The sequence below is a fragment of the Physeter macrocephalus genome, chromosome 5 (assembly GCF_002837175.3).
Source record: "Physeter macrocephalus isolate SW-GA chromosome 5, ASM283717v5, whole genome shotgun sequence".
NCBI classification, from domain to species: Eukaryota; Metazoa; Chordata; class Mammalia; order Artiodactyla; family Physeteridae; genus Physeter; species Physeter macrocephalus.
Genome location: NC_041218.1, coordinates 49,370,808 through 49,393,174, shown reverse-complemented (window position 1 = coordinate 49,393,174; position 22,367 = coordinate 49,370,808). Strand labels below are relative to the sequence as shown.

The following is a 22,367-nucleotide window of genomic DNA, read 5'->3' as shown; positions in this document are numbered from 1 at the left end:
AAAAAAAAAAGAGAGAGAGAGCAAGGATTCCAGGATTCTCCGACAAAGAAAGTGGAGTTCTGTCAACAAGGTGAGAGAAGAACCTATTTTTACGCCCCAATGTCCCAAAAGATTAAGATGTGGTGGGTGACGTGCCCACATGCTGACCACAGAGGTGGCCAAACTTTCAGTTACCTGAACTCACGCTCATACCCACAAGCCTCGCTTGGCAGGACCGTTCGATTCTACCCAAAAGTTTTCTCCTTGTGAGGAGCACAGTAGAAAACACAATTGTTAAGAAAATTTTTTTAAAAGTAGAGCGGGATAATTTCCTGTGCTCCACTCAACAAGATGGACCAATGCTCTGATTTTCTTGCCTACCTCTTCCCAAAGGCCCTACTGCAACATCTGGTTGAAGAAAGTAGGGAACTGATAGTCAATCTCGGCCTAGTTTGTATTTGATAACAATCTGTGTATCGAAGTATTCATAGATAAAGGGATATTCTGTTGTTTTTCTATTTAGCTAAAAAATGCCATGCTTTTACTCTCTGACTACTGGAGATACTTCCCTTTAGCGTTTTGTTGTGTCAGGATTTTGTTTTGTTTTGTTTGCTTGTTTCTTCATTTGTTCATTTCATTCATTCATTTCATTCATTCATCAAGCTTTTCATTGAAGTGGAATGTGCAATACAGGATCATCATACATGCAGTACAGGTTTTGTGATAAAATGTAAAACTAGGCCTTTATAAAATACCATTCCTTCCTACCAGGTGACAGCTATATATACCTTTGAATAAGTCACAATACTTCTTTGAAGAGGTTCCTCATTAGTAAACGAGGGATAATAGAATCTACCAATTCCATGTTAAAAGTGGTTTTCTGAAAGCCAAAACCAAATGATCAATCTGAAAGTACATTGTAAGTATTACAGCATGGATATCTATGGATCAGGAAACCTAGTAGAAAAAGTGTAGTTACCTTCAAGAAACTTCCTAGGAATGTGTGTGTGCATGGCATGTTACGTGCCTGTGCATGTTTTTATCGGCAGCCATAGTGGGAATGGCTTTGTGTCCTCCAAGCAGCATTATCATCACCCAGGTGCAACTATCTCTGCAAGCATCCGAGTTCAAGGTAGAAACAGAACTTGGAGACAGTGTCTAGATACCTGACCCCAAATAGTATGGATATTATGTTGCTGCCATAACCAACATCTACTTCTAGCATTCCGACTCTAGACCTCTTTTTTCACTCTGCTCTTGTTCCAACAGCTTGAATGGTAGAGAAGATACCTGAAATGTCCCAAGCCCGTGATTCTGTGATCAGGGAGTATCATCATCTCCACCCTGCTGGTGACCAAAAGCTGTCTGAGAGTCACTTAAAACAAGTACCGGGGGCTTCCCTGGTGGCGCAGTGGTTGCGCGTCCGCCTGCCGATGTAGGGGAACCGGGTTCGCGCCCCGGTTTGGGAGGATCCCACGTGCCGCGGAGCGGCTGGGCCCGTGAGCCATGGCCGCTGGGCCTGCGCGTCCGGAGCCTGTGCTCCGCAGCGGGAGAGGCCACGGCAGAGGGAGGCCGGCATACCACAAAAAAAAAAAAACAAAAAAAAACAAGTACCACTAGGAAAGAACTCTTGAAAGGAAACCCTAGTGGCTTCCAAACTGGCAACTTAAAGGAACCAAAAGTTAGTGAAGAAGTCACATAACAACTAAGGGCAATTTTATTAGCCTCGTTCAATGAAGCAAAACTTGGACAAAAAAACCTCATTATTCAAACCAGATGCTGATTTTGTAACATTTACTTCAATGATGAACTGTTTCAATTTTCTCTTATTTTGAATATGTAATATAAAGCAGGCAAATCACTACATTAATAAAGGCACACCTGAAATTTATAAAGTCAGTTTGAAAAAGAACTGAATGTAGGAAACCCGTTTTCAAAAGTTTATTGCCAGGAGCATTTTTTTCTCTTTTAATCTTGTGACAAAAGAAGTGCAATAATGGGTTTAAGACAAGATCAGTTATGGGCAGCAATGAAATTACCCTTTAATGACGATTAGCCCCAAATCTTGATTACTGTCAGCTCCAATTATCTGGTCACAAGGCACACAAAGTGCTGTGTTCCTCCATCTCAAACAAGAATGAAGGATGGGCCCTCAAGGTGAGGGGTCACATAAGACAAGGAGGCAGAGGAGGCTGACCACACAGACCCCAAGTGCCTAAGAGAAAGCAAAATGTTTATAAGAATGTTTACTAAGCACCAAAGTTACTTTTTAAAAAAAGCCTGATAATCTCCCTCTTTAAAATGATGATTCTCTCTCTCTTGTCCGAAGAACGAGGAGGAAACAGATCTCAACTCCAGAAAAAAAGTGAGCATCTCTGGTGACAGATGCAGCTGGGTGGGTCCTGGGAGAATGTGCAAGCAGACCATGGGGAGCCCAGAAAGACTATTGCCTTGGGACATAATCCCAAAGGGAAAGGGGAACACTCCTTGGATTCGGGGCTATTCAGAGGTGGCAGAGCCCAGCTGTGCAGTTTCCAGGTTCTCAGAGTCGGGCACAGTGAAATGCTACCCTACAAACAACGCAGCCTAACCACCAGGGGACACTTCCGCTGTTTTCTGGAGACAGAACTAGAGCGTTTTAGAGATGGGAAAGATCAACACCTTCATTTTACAAACGAGGAGACTCAGGACCAAGGAGGTAGAATTAATGGGACTAACTAACGGTAAAGCCAGTTCTCCAGCCAGGCATCCTGACCCCTGACCCCCTGCCCCTGCTCAGATGACCATGAGGCTCCGAAGAGCAGTTTCTAAGGATTGCCATTGTCCAGCAATCACTGCAGTCCATCACAAGTATGAAAGGACACACTCCTCTTCTGCCTTGGGTGTGCTCATTTGGCGATTCAACACCAGACAGTTGCAAAAGACAATCTACACTCGCATTGGAGCTATAAATACTATTTATCAAAACCTACCATGGTCCAGGGGCCATATTAGCAGCACCAGTGTTCATTCTCCTTGCAATGCTCACAACCCAGGAGGTGTTGTTTATAACCTCATGTTACTGAAAAATGAGGCTTAGAGAGGTGACGTAACTTGTTTATGCTCACACCACTAGGTAAGTAGCAATCCTGGCTTCAGACCAGTTTTTCTAGCCCCCTGAAAACACTGTGCTTCCTACTACACCACCAGCCCTCCAAGTTTTGCAAAAGAAAGCACTCCCCATCCAACTGATTATGACCACGGCACAAGAAGCTTTGCCTAGTGAAAATATCTGAATTGTAATATAAGAAACAAATGAATCCTGAACAATGGTAAGAAAGCTTCTAAAATCTGGGTGTAAACATGAGTCTTTTGGTGACTTAACTAAGGAGAGAAGTTTCCTGCAAAATTCCAAGTTTTTCCTTCCTAAAATCTCTGTTCCGCCAATCCTGGATATTCTGTTTATTACTCTTATTTTCTCTTTCAAGCAAAAGCTTAAGACCCCCACAAGCAGATGAGGACAACGGGAATTTTTAAAAGCAGATAAGATGGTCACCAAAGTAAGATTGACAAGACCATGGAATAATGGAGAACTTCATTATTATTCTAACTCATAGCCTTCTTGTGGCCAGCCAGCCTCCACCCGTGCTTTCACCTTCTGGCAACCACCTGCCACCTTCACCTTCCACAAACACGGGCACTCGGCCAGCCTGGAGATTTCTGTTCTCTGACTGAACAAACACCTCTCACCTTCCAGTCTGAACACAACCCTGAAACCACGACTCATGGTGGGTTTGGTGCTACTACTGACATCTTTGCAGTTTGTAGTCTTCTGCCTGTAAGGAGGCTGGCCTGTTTAAAGCTAGAACATTCCAAAGAGGTCTATTCCTTTTTTTTTTTTTTTTATTGAAGTATAGTTGATTTACAATGTTGTGTTAGTTTCAGGTGTACAGCAAAGTGATTCAACTATACATATGTATATATCTATTCTTTTTCAGATTTTTTTTCCATTATAGGTTATTACAAGATACTGAATATAGTTCCCTGTGCTATATAGTAAGTCCCTGTTATTTACCCTTTTTTTTTGCGGTACGCGGGCCTCTCTCACTGTTGTGGCCTCTCCCGTTGCGGAGCACAGGCTCCGGACGCGCAGGCTCAGCGGCCGTGGCTCACGGTCGGCAGGCGGACTCTCAACCACTGCGCCACCAGGGAAGCCCCTATTTACCCATTTTATATACAGTAGTGTGTATATGTTAATCCCAACCTCCTAATTTATCCTTTCCCCCCCACTTCCCCCTTTGGTAACAATAAGTTTGTTTGCTATGCAAAGAGGTTTATCTTTAATCAAGTGAAGACCTGCAGGGTTTGAGCCTGCTTTCCTCAATACACAGGCCAGGCAGGTAAATGGGTGTGCTCTCAACAAAACACAACCAACCTCATTTTCCTAGTGACTTTCTGGAGTTTATTTACTGGCAGTTTCAGGTTCTGGAAACACAAAAACAACTGGTTCTGCCCTCCGGGAGCTCACAGTCTGGTGAGGGTGACAATACCCTCGAAAAGATGAATGGTGGTATCAGATGATGAGCGTGAGAACACACAGGTATACCAAATACTATGAAGAAATAGGACAGAAGAACCAGGGAAGCGTCATCAAAGAAGGGGCCACATGAATTGGGTTTATAAGACAAGTAGGAGTTTTCAAGGCAAAGAAATGGAGGCTCAGGACCATTGCAAGCAGAAGGGACTGTACATTCAAAGGCTCATATTTACGAAGAGGCCTGCAGTCTGGGGAGTGAAGAGAAGCAGCGTTTATTCACGAGGGAGGTAGGGAACGGGTAAAGGAAGCATCTCAGACTATTCCAAAGGGTCTCTATAGGATTCTAAGAGTCAGCGAAGGTTTTAAAGCATGCTTAGCTTTTTTTTTTTTTTTTTTTTTTTTTTTTAAAGAAAGTAATTCTGGCAGACATGGCCAAGTGTGGACGGGACTCTAAATCAGTGCTGTACAAAAAAAACAAAATGCGAGCCACAGAGCCAAGCCACATATGTAATTTTAAATTTTCTAGGAGCCACATTTAAGGTAAGAAAAAACAAGGGAAATTAATTTAATAATATATTTTAACCCCCTTAATCCAAATTGTTACCATTCACTATTATCCGTCAATATTTTGAAAATTATTAATGTGATAGTGAGATAGTTTACATTCTTCTTTTCTCATGCTAAGTCTTTAAATCTGGCACACTTACAGCTCATCTCAATTTGGAAGAGCCGCATTTCAAGCGCTCAAAAGCCAGATGTGGTGAGTGGTTACCATACTAGACAGCCCAGCTCCAGATAAATCACATACAAGACCCACTTAGCAGGCTGTAGCCAAGAGTCCAAACAAGAGATGATAAATGTCTGGGGAGCTATTTCTAGCCCTTGGACATATGCTAACGTGCCACTGAAATGCAATTTTACAAACATGTAACATTTTTTGTTTCGAATAGATAATAATTCACATGGTTCACAAATAAAAATAATACAACAAACAGTGCTACCCTCACCCTTTTTTTGTCCACCCCCCCACCCTCTCATTAAAGAGAACCATTTTATTAAGTTTCTTTTTTCTGTTTGCTTATCCTTTCAGTATTTCTTCATGCAGATATGAATGTAGACTCATACCGTGTCCCCTTTCTACACCAAAGGTAGCACACTACCTACTCTGTTCTACACCTTGCTTTTTTCATTTTAATAATATATCTTGGAGATCTTTCCACATCACTGCATGAAGAGTTTCCATGTTCTCTTTAAATGCTACACAATATTCAATTGTATGGATGATTCACAGCTTATTTCACTGGTCCCCTACTAATGGATATTTGAATTGTTTCCAATCTTTTCTATTATAAACAATGGACTAATGAAAAACCTCCTACATATGTCACTTTATATGTATTCAGGGGTACCTGCAGGGAAAAAGTACCAGAGCCAGATTGCTGGGTCAAAGGGTAACTGCATTTGTAATCTTGACACAGCTAAATTGGCCTGCATAAGGGTTGTGCAATTTCGTACTCTCAGGAGAAGTACGGTGCACATCTGGTCAACAATGTACAATTATCACATTTCAGAATTTTTGCCAATCCAATGAAGCAAAAAGTGCTACTTAGTTTAAATTTGCACTTCTCTTACTATGTCTGAGTCTGAAGATCTTTTATTTGGTTTAGAGACAAGCTATATTTCTTCTGTGAATCATATGTTTGTGTCCTTTGCCTATTTTTCTACTGGTTTGCCAGTCATTTTCCTATTCATTTGTAGGAGCTCTTTATATAGAGAGATTAGCCCTTTGTCCACTGTAAATTTCTTCCCTCAACTGTTATTTGTCTTTTGAATTTACTTATTGTGTTTTTTACCAGGTAAAATTTTTAAATCTGAATTTAGTCTAATTTACCAATCGTTTTCCTTTCTGGTTTCTGAATTTTGAGTCATAGTTTAAAAGGCTTAACTTTTAACTTTAAAGTTAAAAGGAATTTACACGTTTCTTCCAGTCCTTTCATTTTAAGCAGATATGTATATTCATATTTTGAAATCCTTGTTAAAAATATCATTTTTCACTTTTTCCAAATGAAGTAGACCAGACCATTTTGTGAATGCCTTCCTGATTTCTCCCTCCTTTCTTGTCATAATTCTTTTGAATATCACACTGATCATATAAATTGAACTGGTCAAGACGGAATTTATTTGAACGGTATGAGATATAGAAACAACTTCATCTTTCTCCAGATAGCTACCCACTTGGTCCAAAACCCTACACTAAAAATTTCATCACTACCCCACTGGAACCATAATTTTAAAATACTTTTCTATATTTATAGACAGCAACCTGGGTTTTTATAAACTCATGGTTCTTATTCTCTAGTCTAGACATTACAGAGGTAAATACAAGTTATGATATTCACTTATTTACAGGAACTGCCAAGTTTTGTAAAAACTGCATTCATACAGCAGGTATCTTTACTCCTGCGTCATCCTCAATAGATTTTCAGCAGACGCTTGACCTGAAGAGATATACAGACACAAACTGCCGCTGAGAAATTTACAATTGCGAGGCTGCCAAATTGTTTTTCGCAAGTCATTTGTTTAAAAGGCAAGCAGCACACCACAAGTTTGGCAAAACTCTCATCAGTGACAAAATTCTGGTTTATCCAAGTTCATTTTAGGTAATCACCAGTGTGATATTCAAAAGATTTATGAAAAACAAAGAAAGGAGGGAGAAAAGAGAGGGCGGTTCAGAAGATATCTGGTCCACCTGAGTTGGAAAAGTGAAAAGTGATTTTTTTTTTGAGTTTTCATAAAGATACATAAATGCTTCATGAATTTGTGTGTCATCCTTGCACAGGGCATGCTAACCTCCTCTGTATCATTCCATTTTAGCATATGTGCTGCCGAAATGAGGATGGAAAATATTCTTTAACAAGGATTTAAAATTCCCAATTAATTCTATTCAGAAATTTCTAATAAACCAGAACTTTTAAAGCAAAAATGAGAAAGGTATAGTATTCTATAGGTATTCTATGTCCTTTTGTTCCAATATTAATTCACATCTGCTATATTAGCATCTGTCAAGTTGTATTCAATAAATGCATACTGTATATTGTCATTTGAGGTTGTGAAATTAGTCATTATAGCTTAGTTTCTAAGAGAGATTTAGACACACACACAGAGTTTTGAGCAGCATACCCTTCAAAAATAGAAAGGAGATCAGTTCCTATAGAGGATGCTCATGTATTTGACACAAATTACAGAGTTTCACATAGGGGATAATAGTACCAGAAAAATAACAATGGCAACAGAATGCTCCAACATAAGTAATAGAGGAAATGCTGGGGCAGTGAGCCAGGAGAATCCTGAGAAGTCAAAACTCCGCAGACAGAGAACAGAGCATAGCTTCCAGGATGTCTGTGATGTTTCTAAAAGAAAGAGTCGGGGTAGAAGCCACCAGTCCTGTGAACAGAGGCCGTGGCTGTGCTCCCCACGGGGTGGCCTCCCCATCATCCCCCCTGCCCACCCTGCGTCCCCTGAGCCGCTGCTTCTCAAGTCAACGACTCACAAACCTGATCTCCACCCCTGAGACAACGCTCTTGAATTGCAACCTTTTTTCAACTTGCGAGCACCTCATGGAGGCAATTCACCCCCACATGCTACCTAAGTGCCCCTCCCCTCCAGCTAAACCCTACCTTGCTCCCCTCTATGTCATCTTCCTCTTCTCCTAGACGCCTTCACACCTTCCATCTTAGGCATCTTCTGACTCTCTTCACACCCCACAACAGCCACTCCCCCATCCTGCTTTCTTTGTGATGTCCCCCATCCTGCCCTCCCCTCTTGTCTCCAATGCCCCTCATATTTCAGACCCTCATGACCCTGTGCTTACTTCCTAATCTCCTAACTGGTTTCCTTGTCTCCTCACTCCCCCATTTACAATCAATTCTTTCCTAAATGGTACCTTCTCCAAAACCTCCAATGTTCCCCATTTACTTACCTGACAGTCTGAAGTCATGTCATTGATCATTTCATTCATTTAATTAATATTTGCTGAGTACCCACTAGGTGCCAGGCACTATTCTAGGCATTTGGGACACAGCAATAAACAGACAATAAATTCCTGCTTAATTTTGTCTTAGCCTGTTTTTTCCCTGCCCTTCACCCCCACTAGTCCCCTAGATAACAGTAAACACTGTCTATAAATAAATCTATACCAGAAGTTATATTCTGGTATATTTATATATTCAATGATGCCTAACAAGCCTCTACTAAGTGTTGGAGCCAAGAGTGAGCAAGACAGATGTCTTTTCCATTTGTCCCACCCTGGCCTTCCCTTACCTTCCTGCTCTGCATGGCTTCTCCTTTCCTCACCCTCTAAACCCTGCCCATCCTGAAATACACAGTCCAAACCCTCCAAACTCCGTAAAGACTCTCCTGGGCGCTCCGGCCCACGGCAGGGGCCATCAGCTCCTTTCTGTCTTATGACACCGTTTACCTTGTGAAAGTGCTTAACGTTTTTATGATGCTTTGTTTTGTTTTATTCTTCATTAGTTTAATGAAACTTCCTAACTGGAGTAGAGGTCTTTCAGGACCGGATGCCTCTTTCCTAGTAGAATTCCACAATCACAGAACATAACAGCCAAGGAAACCCTGACTCCAGTTCATCAAACCCATTTTGCTTCTTGAGGAACCTTAGGCAGGGAGAAGTTAAGTCACAGTATCAAGTGCTAAAAAATAAAGTGAATAAATATGAATGGCAGATTAGCGGGCATACTGCCCTTTGTCCCACAGAGTGGAAGAAGATGTCTGAACTGCTAGGTGCAAGCAGTTCTTTTCCCCTGGAATCCATGCATGTGTTCCCAAGTTGTCTGACAATTTTCCAACAGCCACTGCTGAGCTGAGGCCCAGCTAACCCAGAAAAGCCACCCCAACTGATGGATTTGCCCAGTTCTACACTGTTGCCCTCTTTCCAGTTCCCCACTGCCTGCAGACTGCTTGAGACCTCAATGATGCTAAACAACTGAACTCTACAGCATACATTTTCCAGATGCCAGACCACTCGCCTCTCACTGCCCCTGTGAAATCCGGGGCTTCCCTTATCTTTCTGTATCAATGCTGTATTCTCTGCTCTGGCCAGGGAGCTGCCCCTACAGGAAGCCAGAGAGCACTCTGAAGGAGGTGGCTGGTACCAGCAGGAGCACCCAGGCAGAGAGGTAACATGGAACTGCAATTAAAAGTATCTGCAAGTTCAAAATAAGAATAACCCTGTGAGAAGTATTCTTTGGAACAGGCTGGTAGAGCCCAGAAGTCATCTATTAAAGCCATGAGATGTAGCATGATGTGCAAATGCCAGGATTTTTATCATGAGCTCCATGTCTATTTCCCTGTATTCATGTTGATCTGCTCCCCACTCTTCACACGAAACCCAAGAGGGGATGTGTGATGTTTTCAACCTACTCCTTGTGCCTACTGAAATGGCCATGGGCACTCAGTAATGTTTCCTAAATCTCCTCAAAGTCAAAGACCAGTTATTCTTTGCTTGAGCTGAAAACAAGTCAAATTTAACAGAAGCACAGTCATGCACATGTGGCCAATGTAGATAAGGGCGTCTCCCGTTTGTACATTTCTCTGTGGGGCCCAGAAGAACTGATAGTATTAATTGGCCACAGATTATAAAGCCCACATTCATCAAAGTAGACTGGAGGTAATTGCCCTTCAGATGTTATTTTAGGCAGCTGTTCCATTATTCGCAAGTAAATCTGTGCCCTCAATTTACAATAATCCTTCGATGTCGTGGTCTTTTGGTATAGCTGAATCCCAAGACCTTGGAAACTATCAGGAGCTCTCTCTCAAGCCACCTTTGAGGACTGTTTGGTGGCAATTTCACAAGGGAAGAAAAATATTGGTTTTCAAGATCAAAGAATACTCCTTACATTTATGAACACCTTTGAAATAGAGAGACTTCCTACCTAACAGCAGCTAGCAAGTGGCCTTGTTTATGTCTATTTAAGTAAATGAATTATTAAAAGCAGAAAAAAACATTCTAAGCTCCAATTTTAAATCTTCTTTTATCTGATTTTAGTTTCTTTGGGGGAAAGAAACAAAGATTCATGCCTGAGCCAAAACCAAATGACATACGAGTTCTTCCGTCAGAGATATAGCTGTCAGTCTCTTCTGATGTGCTCCCAACGTTGTGTTCCAGCTTCTCCTCCCATACCTCCCTGCAGACAGACCTCTTCCAAGCAGTCTGGACTCCCACCATGTCTGGAACATGCTCTTCAGCTCAGCTTCTGTGATTATCTGAATCTCGCTCCCCAGAACGGGGCCACGGTGACCTAGGTCAGCCTTACAGTAACTGCTGACCCAGCTCTTTGTAGTCTCTCCTGCCTGGAGCTGGGATTGGTTGAGGCAACAAGGGTGAGGCTGGGCCAGTGAGCAGGATTTAAGGGGCCCTCGCAGAAATGCAGAGGAGGAGGAGACACACGCTGGGGGACCACTGGCCTGAGATGTCAGTGCAGCCTGTCTTCTGTTAGTCCACCAGACCTGAACAGATGGATCAATAATGCATCACTGCTTCTAAGGTCAGGCCCACCCTGGAGCGCCACCCACCAATGCCACCCCCTCAGTAACACAGCACCCATTTGTTTTTTCATTCATTCATTCTCTATTTAAATGAGCCTCTACATCGGTGTAGGCAGATGCATCTCAATATGGCAAATCTAGTAAACTCCTAGTTAGCTTGAACCCACTCAAGTATGAACTTCCACTAACTGGAACAATGGGATTCCTTCATATAAGGACACTTGAGCCATAATAAACACACCAAGTTATGATATTCTATCTAAAAATGCCTCTCCCCTTTCTCTACCAGAAGAAATCAGTTATAGTTACACTTAAAAATACAGATGTCACTTCTCTAGAAGTCTTTTCCAACTCCCCTGGTCTTCCTAGAAGGCTTTCTAGCTGTATCTCAAACTATACCCTCCTTTACACTCTCCTCTAGCTACACTGCCCTTTTCTCAGTTCCTGCCTTTCATGTTAAGCTGCTTTCTGCCTCACGGCCTTTGCACATGCAGTCTGCACTCCTGAAATGTTCCTGCCCACATTCCAACTCATGACCACCCCCAGCACCACAGCCCCTACTGCTCACCCCTTCATCGAAGAAGCCTCCCCACCCCTCAGATCTTAGTTGAACCAAAAGGCCATCCCTGATCCTCACCATTATTCACCCTTTTAGCATCACCTGCCTTTCCTCCCCCATGGTTATCAGAGCTACACTGTTAAAATTGTGATATTATTTGATTAGAGTCTATTTCCCCACTAGACTGTCAGCTCTACAAGAGCAGGGACCATGACTACTTTTATTTATCATTTTAACCACATTATAGCACAGTGCCACACAGTAGGCACTCAGTAGCTGAATGAATGAATGACCTTCTACAGTATTTGTGTCACTGAATTCCAATTGCCCAATAGTGTATCGGCCCCAAAGCCTGGCCTCTGCCCACTACCTCAAAGCCAAACACTTTCCCACAATTCATTTAAAAAAGGAAATGGACATCTGTCCCTACTGCCTACACCTTGTATACCCACATCTAGTAACAATGAAGGATAAATATAAGGATCTTATGAGCCTAGAGTTGATGATCCTCACACATTACTAAGGTCAGAAAGAAGTGGTCTTAGAATATATCCAAAAAGATCAAAATAAGAACTAAAAATAAAGGGGCAGGGTAGTATTATTGAGTGTTTCTGATCAACCCTGACCTAACCAGAAAAGTCATAACCAAAGAACCCAGTCTCCTGACTCCTTTTCAGTTGGTTTCAGTTGTTCTGACCACTGAGTAGGACCCAAGCCTAGTGGAGACAGCAGTGTGCCATGTGCAGCTTCTCGGTTAGTGCCGCTTAGTGGCTGAACTGTCCCCCCCACCCAAATCTACAAGTTGAAGCCCTGACCCTTAGGACCTCAGAACTTGACTGTATTTGGAGATGGGGCCTTTAAGATGTGACTAAATGAAAATGGGGCCCTTAGGGTGGGCTCCAATCCAACGTGACTAGTGTCCTCATCTCAGAAGAGATTAGGACGCAGACACACAGAGGGAAGACACAGGGAGAAGACGGCCACCTGTGAGCTTGGGAGAGAGGCCTCAGAGGAAGCCAACACTGCTGGCACCTTGAGCCTGGACTTCTGGCCTCCAAACTGTGGGAAAATAAATGTCTGTTGTTTAAGCCTCCCAGTCTGTGGTGCTTTGTGACGGCAGCCCTAGCAAACTAATGCAGTGCCCAAGCAGCTCTTGCAGAAAAGGGAAAGAGTATTTGCCAAGTACCCACTGCCGGCCCTGCTCTTTACAATCCTAGGTGTCATCTTTTCCTCAGGGCCGTCCTTTCTTCTTTATCTGACAAATGAGGACACTGAGGCACAGAGCCACAGAGGGGGCTGAGCCAGAATTTGACTCCAGGGCTGCTTCCAAATTCCATGTCCTCTTTTGTACTATACCTTCAGATCCTAAAGACCAAACTGGAGTATAAAATGTGAAAGCAGATTCTAACTTGTTTTATTTTGCCCTTAGAAAATGGGCAAGATCACCATTTTAGCTTAGTTGAAGAACCAGATGCATTTGTATGCATCACCCAAATAAAGTGATTGAAATACTGTGAAACAGATATGAATAGAAACTAATTTTGCTTTTTAACGAGCGTTCTGACCAGATCAATACTACAAAATGCTAAACTGCAAAATGTCATTACAATTTCAATGCAACTGCCCAGGTGATTGGTTCAAAAAGGCACTTACGGTAGCTTAGACTGTATTTTCTCTTCACAAGAGCAGGAGTCTATTATGTAAAATAAAGTCATGAAAATTTTAATTGCGCCGCATAAAGGACAGAACCTGGTCTAGCCCACAAACCATGGCAAACATAAGAAACAAAATGCAGATGAATGCTTAATCAGCTGTCTGTCACTTTCTGAATAGTGTCTGAATAGTGACTAATATTCTAACTATTAGTCACTACACTGAGAAGGTGCAATTATGGAACAGGGAAGATTGCTTTAATCATTTTTGTTGTTAGCCCACAATCTGTGAGTCCTTTGCAAAAATATGATTTTAGTCCCCATAAGCTATAGAGGAAAAAATGATTAACCGTTAAAATTCACTTCCCTCCCAACCGAAGCATTAAAAAAAAGGTTTGAAGTTGTATTGACAGACATGACTAACAACTGTAATCACAGAAATAAATTTAGTAAAATGATAATTTATCTGTCACAATTTACCAAGGGAGAAAAAGTGCAGCATAAGCCGCTAAATTGTGAAGTGAAATGAAAGCAAAGATAGAACCCAGTTTTTAATGAAATGCAGAACATTATTAATTGGTTTCCTAGCAACAGCCAGGCTAAAATTACTTAACATGTCTGCTCAATCATATGCAAATATGAGTGTTATCACTTAAATGTTGATTTTAGTTGGTCTTTTCAGATGCAAATCCAATGTGTAAAATGAATGTAAATGTTGACAATGCTGATACAAAAAAAATCCCCTGATTAACATCATTCTGGTGTTCAAAGCACCAGAGCTGAGGATCTTCCCTTTGGAAGGACTGCAAGCTGCCTGGGCTGCCATCTTCCTTAACCTGTCCTCCCTGTCTCCCCTCACCCCAATGCAAGCATTAGAGATAACCAACAAAATAGTATTGCTGGGCCTTGCTGAACTGCACTACAATTATTTCTCATTAAACGATGGATGGATGATGCTTTCAGCTTAGAGTTCAATCAGATGATGCAAGGGGCTTGCCAACCCAAGACCAAGGTTGATCTCAAGTTTGATTTTGCAGACAGAACCAAACCTTTAGATGACTCCATCAGAGCCCACGCAGACAAATTCCCTTCAAAACTGCCAAACAAGCCACTCTTCTTCTACTCTACCCGGCCTCACCTGGCAGCTCAAGAGCAGCTGGAGAACCACCATGTTCCAACAGGCAAAAGAGGCACCAAGAAGAGGTGGAAAGCGTGTAGCCCCCTCACAATCACCACCAGGCTCCAAGACCACCCTATAACACCCACTCCAAGGAAAAGCAATGTGCTTGCTAGGCTTTCACTTACTCAGGCAACAAACATTGACTGCATAATTACCACTTGTCAGGAAATGATCTAGGTGCTGGAGAGACAGCAGTGAATAAGAAAAAAATCCCTATCTTCAACTACCTTAGTGCAGGAGAGAGACAAATAAATCAAGAAACACATACACAATAAAATTTCAGGTAGTGATAAAAAAAAAAAAATAGGAAGAGAAAAAGTAGCCTAAGGAGGAGAGGAGGATGGGTAGGGTTGGATGGACCACAGTAGATGAGGTCTCTCACAGGGTGTCTTTTGCACAGATTTAAAAAAAGAAACAAAGAAGCCAAGCACAGGTGGTGGGGGGCATTAAGTACGATGAGGAACAGGATGGGAGGGGGCGTTGATATGAGCAGTGCTGCTTTGAGCCAAGTTCCCCCACCACCTGCCAACGAGACTGCACCCCTAAGCCCCTGCCTCACGGTATTTCAGGGACACTACTGTCTCTAGGGCCACCTAGGACTATACTTTAGGACTAAAACATGGAGCCTAAGTCTGACATATGTGGAGGAAAAAGGGGAGAGTCAGTCCCACTGAACCCTAAAAGTTCTTTCCTTTCTGGATCAAGGCTCAGTCCCCTCCTGACCTCTGAGAGTCTTCTGAGCCAACTGGAAAGTGCATTCTTGGACCGATCTCCCCTAGAGGAGGTGGGGTGAGCATTTCTGGCTAAAGCCCCCTGCCTGAAGCCTCCAACGGATGGGGATTACACAAACAGTTTGTTCCAGACACCCAGTCAAGGCTCTGAGATAGTTCAGCTGGTGGTCAGCAGCTCGGGACATATATTCCAAGAAGTTCTGAAGCTTGCTTATGAAGAAAAGTGACAAAGATTCTATGGACAGCTCCATACCAGGCCAAGGATCCCCAGACTAACCTGATGAGTGCTGGGCCAAGGGAAAATGGATAGATTCTTCTTCCAAATATCACACTCTAGGCCTTGTAAGCCATGCCTTAAGTCTCTGAAGGATTCAGAAGTTACTATTAAACACAAATGCCCTTAAGAGAGACACGTGAAACCTTAGGTGTAGCCCACCTGGGGCTGCAGTGGAGCTGGGGTTTAGCTTGGGGCATACAGATGCCAGTGATGGGACCTAATCTATCTGGTTGGCCTAGAATGAATGATGACAATGGCACGGTCTGCAGAGCAGTTGTCATACCTGTCTGGGTGATACAAACATTTCACTAGGCTTGACTTAATTCATGCTAACCCACTCAATTAAACAGAGGATAACCCTCTATTTGCAGCATCTCATCACAGTTCAAGGAGGCTCTATTGCATTTTGAGTTAAAAATCAAATAGGTTGTACATGTGACCATAGTCTTGGTCCTGGAGATGTTTCGTTTAGGCCGGTGGTTCTCAAAGCAGCATCAGCAGTACCTGATGAGCTTATTAGAACTGCATCCTCACAAGCCCAGTCCCCACATTTACTGAATTAGAAATCTGGCAGTGGGCCCAGAAATCTGTGTTTTAACAAGCCCTCCAGGTGATTCTATGCATGCTAAATTTGAGGGCCTTCCGAGGTCAATTCAGCAAGATGGTGTATGTACCTCTGAGTTTATACTTAGCACTAACTTGCTACAAATTATTTCAATCAACTGGAAACCAAGGATAGTTGTTCTGTACCTTCGGCACAAAGGCACACATTCAAAATAAACACACTAATCGCGCGAATTCCTGACAAAGTAACTTTTTCCAAAGAATGCACCACTCAGAACACACGATGCTGATTTACTGATTTCTTAAGATAACCAATTGTTCCCACGGAGAGAGAAATGGAAAGAAGCAAAGTTAGTTATTCTTTAGGAAACTTGAGTTTGGCGTAGCCTTCTAAGAGAACTTTGAGAACCAGTGAGTTCTCTGATCTAAGGCTATCCCCTCTTGCTGGACCCATTCCAGCACTGTCAGAGATCCCTCCTGAACAATAGGGGCTCCCCAGGGTGGATACAGGGTCCTAGGAGGACTAACTGTAAAAACCCTAAAACCCTTGCCAAATGGATGACTCCCTCTAATTCTTATATTTTAGAGAGAACGTTCAATCTTCAGTGTCCCTGACAATAAAATGGATGTTATACGGGCATACATTCATTAAAAACTTTGAAGATGAAAAAAGAATCTAGAAGATGCTCTAATCACTGTAAAATAAATATACATGAGGAAACCTGCAATCAGAAGGGTGCATCTCAGACTGAATTGTGCATCAGAATCACCTGTGATGCCTGATAAAAATGCAGACTTCTGGGCCCCATTACCAAACATTCTGAGTCACGTGACTTGGAGGCCGGCATTTTTGCCTCGTATATAAGCATGCCCAGGTGATTTTGATGCAGGGATCTGTATTTAAATTACCAACATGATCATTTCTCCAGTTTTCAAGGGATATTAATAAGGGGTTTTTTTACATAGGAAAATAAAACAATCCTATAAGCAAAAGAACTACAAGTTCCTTTTTCTCTACATGTGTGCTAAAGTTGGAGAACTTTAGTTGAGAGAAAGTTAAGAGAAAGTTTGTATGTATCTTACATTAAAGTAACTTTTTAGTAAATAATTTTTTTCTGATTACCAGTTATACATGTTCATTGTAGAAAAAAATAGCAAAAGGTAGAAAGTAAAAATACCCATAATCTCACAATCTGAGATAATTTGGTACATTGTATTCTTCAGAGGACTTGCAGGCTCTTTACACACACACACACACGCACACACGCGCGCACACACACACACTTAAAAAAAAAAACAGTGGGATCCAAGTATATGTAGTTGTTGTAGTATATGTTTTTTACATCTAACAATATTGTCAATATCTTTTTACCAGTCCTTGATTCTTTTAGATATAAAAGACAGACTGTCGGGCTTCCCTGGTGGCGCAGTGGTTGCGCGTCCGCCTGCCGATGCAGGGGAACCGGGTTCGCGCCCCGGTCTGGGAGGATCCCGCATGCCGCGGAGCGGCTGGGCCCGTGAGCCATGGCCGCTGAGCCTGCGTGTCCGGAGCCTGTGCTCCGCAACGGGAGAGGCCACAGCAGAGGGAGGCCCGCATACCACAAAAAAAAACAAAAACAAAAAAAAAAGACAGACTGTCTAAACATCAACTCTCTGTTGCTAAGATTTAAAAAAAAAAAAAAAATCAAGTAATTAATATTCTATTCACGTGGCCAGTACATAAATACAAATATGTGTGTCATCTGTACAAGTATGCTAAAAATCTCATTATTGCTTTTATTAAGTGATTTAGCATTGATACAGTTTATTAGCAATTTTTATTAGTTCATTAGTTCATTTTAATGAATGTGTGCCCGATACTTGAAGGCCTCTAGACATATATACAATATATTAATACAACAAGTATTCACTTTAATGAAACTTATTATACCAAGGTTTTTCTCATTAAACTCAAAAGGAGCCAAAAGGCTCTAATGGAACAAAATTGAGACAAAAAACTTTTTTAACATGCCCCTAGAGTCTATAAACTTTAATTCTATTCAACCAGGAAGCGGTCAAAACGTAAATGCATTTCACAGAACACACTCATCATTAACTTGAAAGGTAAATTCTTTCATGTTTTATAAACGGGGCAGAAAGAATGTGAGTTTATGCGACTAGGCCACATTCACACTCCCCTGCTCCCTGGTATCAAAGAGCTTGCAAGGGCTTCAACACTTAGCAGTCATGGGAACTTAAGTAAGCCACTTCAGTCTTCTACGCTTCAGTTTCCCCACGTGGAAAAGGAGGATGCTAATAAAGAATATCCGTGTTACTGATTTCCCAAGGGTTTTCTGAGGGCCAAGTGAGACGATACAGGTGAAGTTCTAAAGTACTACTCCAATGTAATCCTGAGCCTAGCTAGTATCTAGCTCTCTGAAATGCGGCTGACTCACCATTTCTTAGTCTACTGCCCTCCCACCATAACCCGAAATCTCTTGAACACAACAGACTGGACAGAATACAAACTGTCTGCTTGTTAGGCCAAAGAATGAGGAATAATTCAACCTTTCAATATTTGGCCCGAGAACTGCTTTACAACTGAATCAGACCCAAGGATCCCTTACTGTGATCATGAAAAGTCAAAGTGATGTATTCTGGGAAGTTCTTCATGAATAACAGTTCTCTGGGAGTGACAGACATGGTCCCACAGCAGGCTTATCATCACCACTACCTGGGGAGCTTTTAAGAAACAAAGATTCCCAGACCCCGCATCAGAGATTCTGGTAAACTTTTAAGGTAACCACATAGGAAATTTTCAGATGCCCTGACCTATCACAGTAGTTTCTAAGCTGAATTATTCTTGACATTAAAAATTGTTCATCAGATTCCATAAGACTCGGAACCCTAAGAACAATATGACTGAAGGGCATGTTAGTGATCTGTATATTCACAAAGACAGAAGGTCCTCAGAACTGCTCTCCAGTCACTTCAACAAAAACATCTATATAAATGACTACCTGCATATGCACAATGAACTTTCCCCTTAGTACCCAAGAGTAGGGAAATAACAAAAGATTGCCACTTCCCTTCCAAAACATTTTTTATTTCACCACAACCTTCTCTGCTTACATAAATAATACCACAGTATGCACGAGATGATTATAAATGGTTTAAAATATCCTCAAAATCATAATTATCATCTCTTTTTCCTTCTCTTTTTCCTATAAACAACAAGCAAAAAGGACAGACATTTGGCCCCTACAACCTGTTCTTTGCACATATTGACAAAGCTCTGGACACAACATTCTTTTATTCATTCAACAAATGACCAAAATAAGCATTTCTCAGCACCAACCACAAATCCGCAGAGCATATCCTACAATTTGCATATGGGTTCTGTTACCATTCTTTTAGAGAATCAAATGTTGCCTGATTTTTCTAACCTCTGGGTTGGAAAACTGGGCTGTCACTTTGCCATGGGCATTCTGTCTCCAAAGTTCCCTCTACTGTGGGAAAAGCAAGAGAACAGTTTTCAAAATACAATACTGTTATAGATAGGATTCTTGAAATCCGATGGAATAAAAAAATGTCAACATACAAACTTTCAAATTTATTGTACTAATAAGCAATCTCACCTGGAACATATGGGTCAGAGACTGACTACATAAAATACTGATTAAAAGAAAAAACTCTTTGAGCCCACTGCCCCCATGATCAGATGTTGCTTGGCTAAAACATTTCTTAGTTGGAATCCCAGCGAGAATATCATTATATGTAATTTTCCTACTATAACTGATGAGATGGAATGTAATAAGTGCTCATTTGGAAAAAGATGTGAGTTATTGGTCACTTGGTTACCATTAGAGATTACTAATTAGGGTAAACAGTATGTGGCAGCCTTGGCCTGAAAGACAGCAGTGAATGCATTCGGGAGAAGAAGGGTCAGCAAGGCTCAGTTAATTTATAATATTGACCACAACATGAAATCAAGTTGTGTTCCAAAACCAGAACTCATTAAAAGTGCGGGACGGCGGGTGGTTAAAGGGAGGAAAGATTGTTTTGCTTACAAGCTTGAAGACTTCTGGGAACAAATCATCAGGATACTCATAGCTTAGGGGAAACCAGGACTGCCCATAAAGATTTCAAAGGAGTGAATTTCAAGGACGAGGCAGGATTCTTAAGGGTGGTAAGAGAGGATTAGGTAGAAGTTATAAAGCAAAATTACTGCAAAGGCAATTCGAGCCACACATAAGGAAGCAATTTCCAGCCATAATTTTAATTAGGAACCCAGAATGATCTTCTGCGTAACGACGGCCCTTCATCATTACCATTATTCAGAATTACCCTGCATCCACATGCATAAACATAGAGTGAAAATGAAACATAGATGGGGAAGAAAGGTCAACCATAATCAAATGTTTCTTATCCTCCAACTGCAGGTGAAATTTTCCAAATAAAATACCTGAATACAATTAGCTCTCAATTTATAATCAATTTACGATTGATCAACCCAGAGAGCCACCACTCTATCCCACTCTCACCCCCAACCCATCTCTGACCCTTCACACTACTCCCAAATATGGAACTGCCTGCTGCAAAAGAATCTTTATGGATATACATGGAACTCTTGAGAGAACCTGTGAGCAGAGGAAAGGAAGAAGCCATACAAAGCAGACACTTCTAGCCACAGAGGCAAACTCCAAGCAAGCAAGGCTGTCTCTCCTGTCCAAAAAAGGTCATCCTCCAAGCCTCTCAAATGGTTTACTCATCTTTATTTTACCATCTTATTCATTAGAATAGAAGATTCATTTGGCTTAACCAACACTCTTTTAAAAATGCAAATAATTTTATAAGCAGACCAGACCCTATTGGTTATTCATGCCATGAATCAGATTTGCTTTCCATCCGCCATCTATAATCGGCTGCCTTGAAGATATGAGAGTTTTGATTGAGAATGGTTAAAAGGGTAAGAAAGGTAAAATTAAGTTTAGAAAATGAAGTGCTATAGGGATAGAGGGAAGGGGTACCACAACGGGGAAATCAAATTAAAGACTCATAATGCCTGCTGCCTAGATAAAGGGATACAGATAGAGATGATGACAGACAATATGCAAACTGTATCTACTATTAAAAATCTGCCAGGAGCACCCAGGAAAGGAAACAGAATTTTTTTTTTCCTCTTTTTGTTAACTAGCAGCAACTTGCTCTCAGGACCCAGAATTCAACCTAGTATGAATAGTACTGGAAGGGCTTCCCTGGTGGCACAGTGGTTGAAAATCTGCCTGCCAATGCAGGGGACACGGGCTTGAGCCCTGGTCTGGGAAGACCTCACATGCCGCAGGGCAGCTGGGCCCGTGAGCCACAACTACTGAGCCTGCGTGTCTGGAGCCTGTGCTCCGCAACAAAGAGAGGCTGCAATAGTGAGAGGCCCGCGCACCGCGATGAAGAGTGGCCCCCACTTGCCACAACTAGAGAAAGCCCTCGCACAGAAACGAAGACCCAACACAGCCAAAAGTAAATAAATAAATAAAGTTAAGTTTCACGGGTGTATTCTATTAAAAAAAAAATAGTACTGGAGTATGGCTTCAGCTTAAGATAAATGGCCTTTTGTGCACTACCCTTGACACCTATCTGCTGTAACAACTCCATACTGTGGTCTCCTAGGACCCCACCTTCCCATTCAACCTCACTCACAATGTTCCAGCCACACCAGGCTTCCTTCTGTTCATGGAACAGGCTGACTTGTACCAACCTCAGGGCCTTTGCACTTGCTGCTCCCTCTATCAAGAACAGTCTTCTTCCATAGAGTCTTTCACATCACTCTGGTCTCAGAATAAATTTTGCCTCTTCAGATGGGCCTTCCCTGACCCTAACCAATGTTGTCCCACCTACCACCCACAAAACTCAAATGTAACTGTCCATTTTTATTGGTCCCTTTGCCTATTTTATTTCCTTCCTAGCAGCTTGGGCCTATCAAAAATGTTGTTCATTTATTTGTTTACTTGTGGATCACCTGTCTTCCTCACTAAAAGCCAAGTTTTCAGGAAAGCAGGAGTGTAATCTCTTGCTCACTGTCCTCTAATCTGTACACTATGCACTGGCATGCAGTAAGCACTCCATGAATACTGGCTGTCCCAAAAAGAACTTTTAACAAACTTATGAGACACGACCTCTTTTCTTTAATTTAGAGATTTCACCATTATAAAAAGCATCGAGGGCATATGCAATGACAATCTCTAACTAAACATTTATGGTTTTAACATCCAGAGTTGGGTCTCTACTGTTGTTTTAAATTTACCAGTATTTGTCTTTTACTAAAGAAACAGAACACGACCCTGGTTCCTGAGGAGCACCAACCAGACC

At 41.9% G+C, this 22,367-nt stretch overlaps 1 protein-coding gene and 1 non-coding gene across 2 annotated transcripts in view; both read right to left on the bottom strand.

Moving 5' to 3' along the window:
• The window catches only part of JAZF1 (JAZF zinc finger 1), a 342,624-nt gene that overhangs the window by 272,872 nt on the left and 47,385 nt on the right, over positions 1-22,367 (bottom strand). The window lies entirely within an intron of this gene.
• LOC112067241 (U6 spliceosomal RNA) lies at positions 7,290-7,393 on the bottom strand. Its single transcript, XR_002893175.1, has one exon. It is a non-coding gene; the product is annotated as a U6 spliceosomal RNA (small nuclear RNA).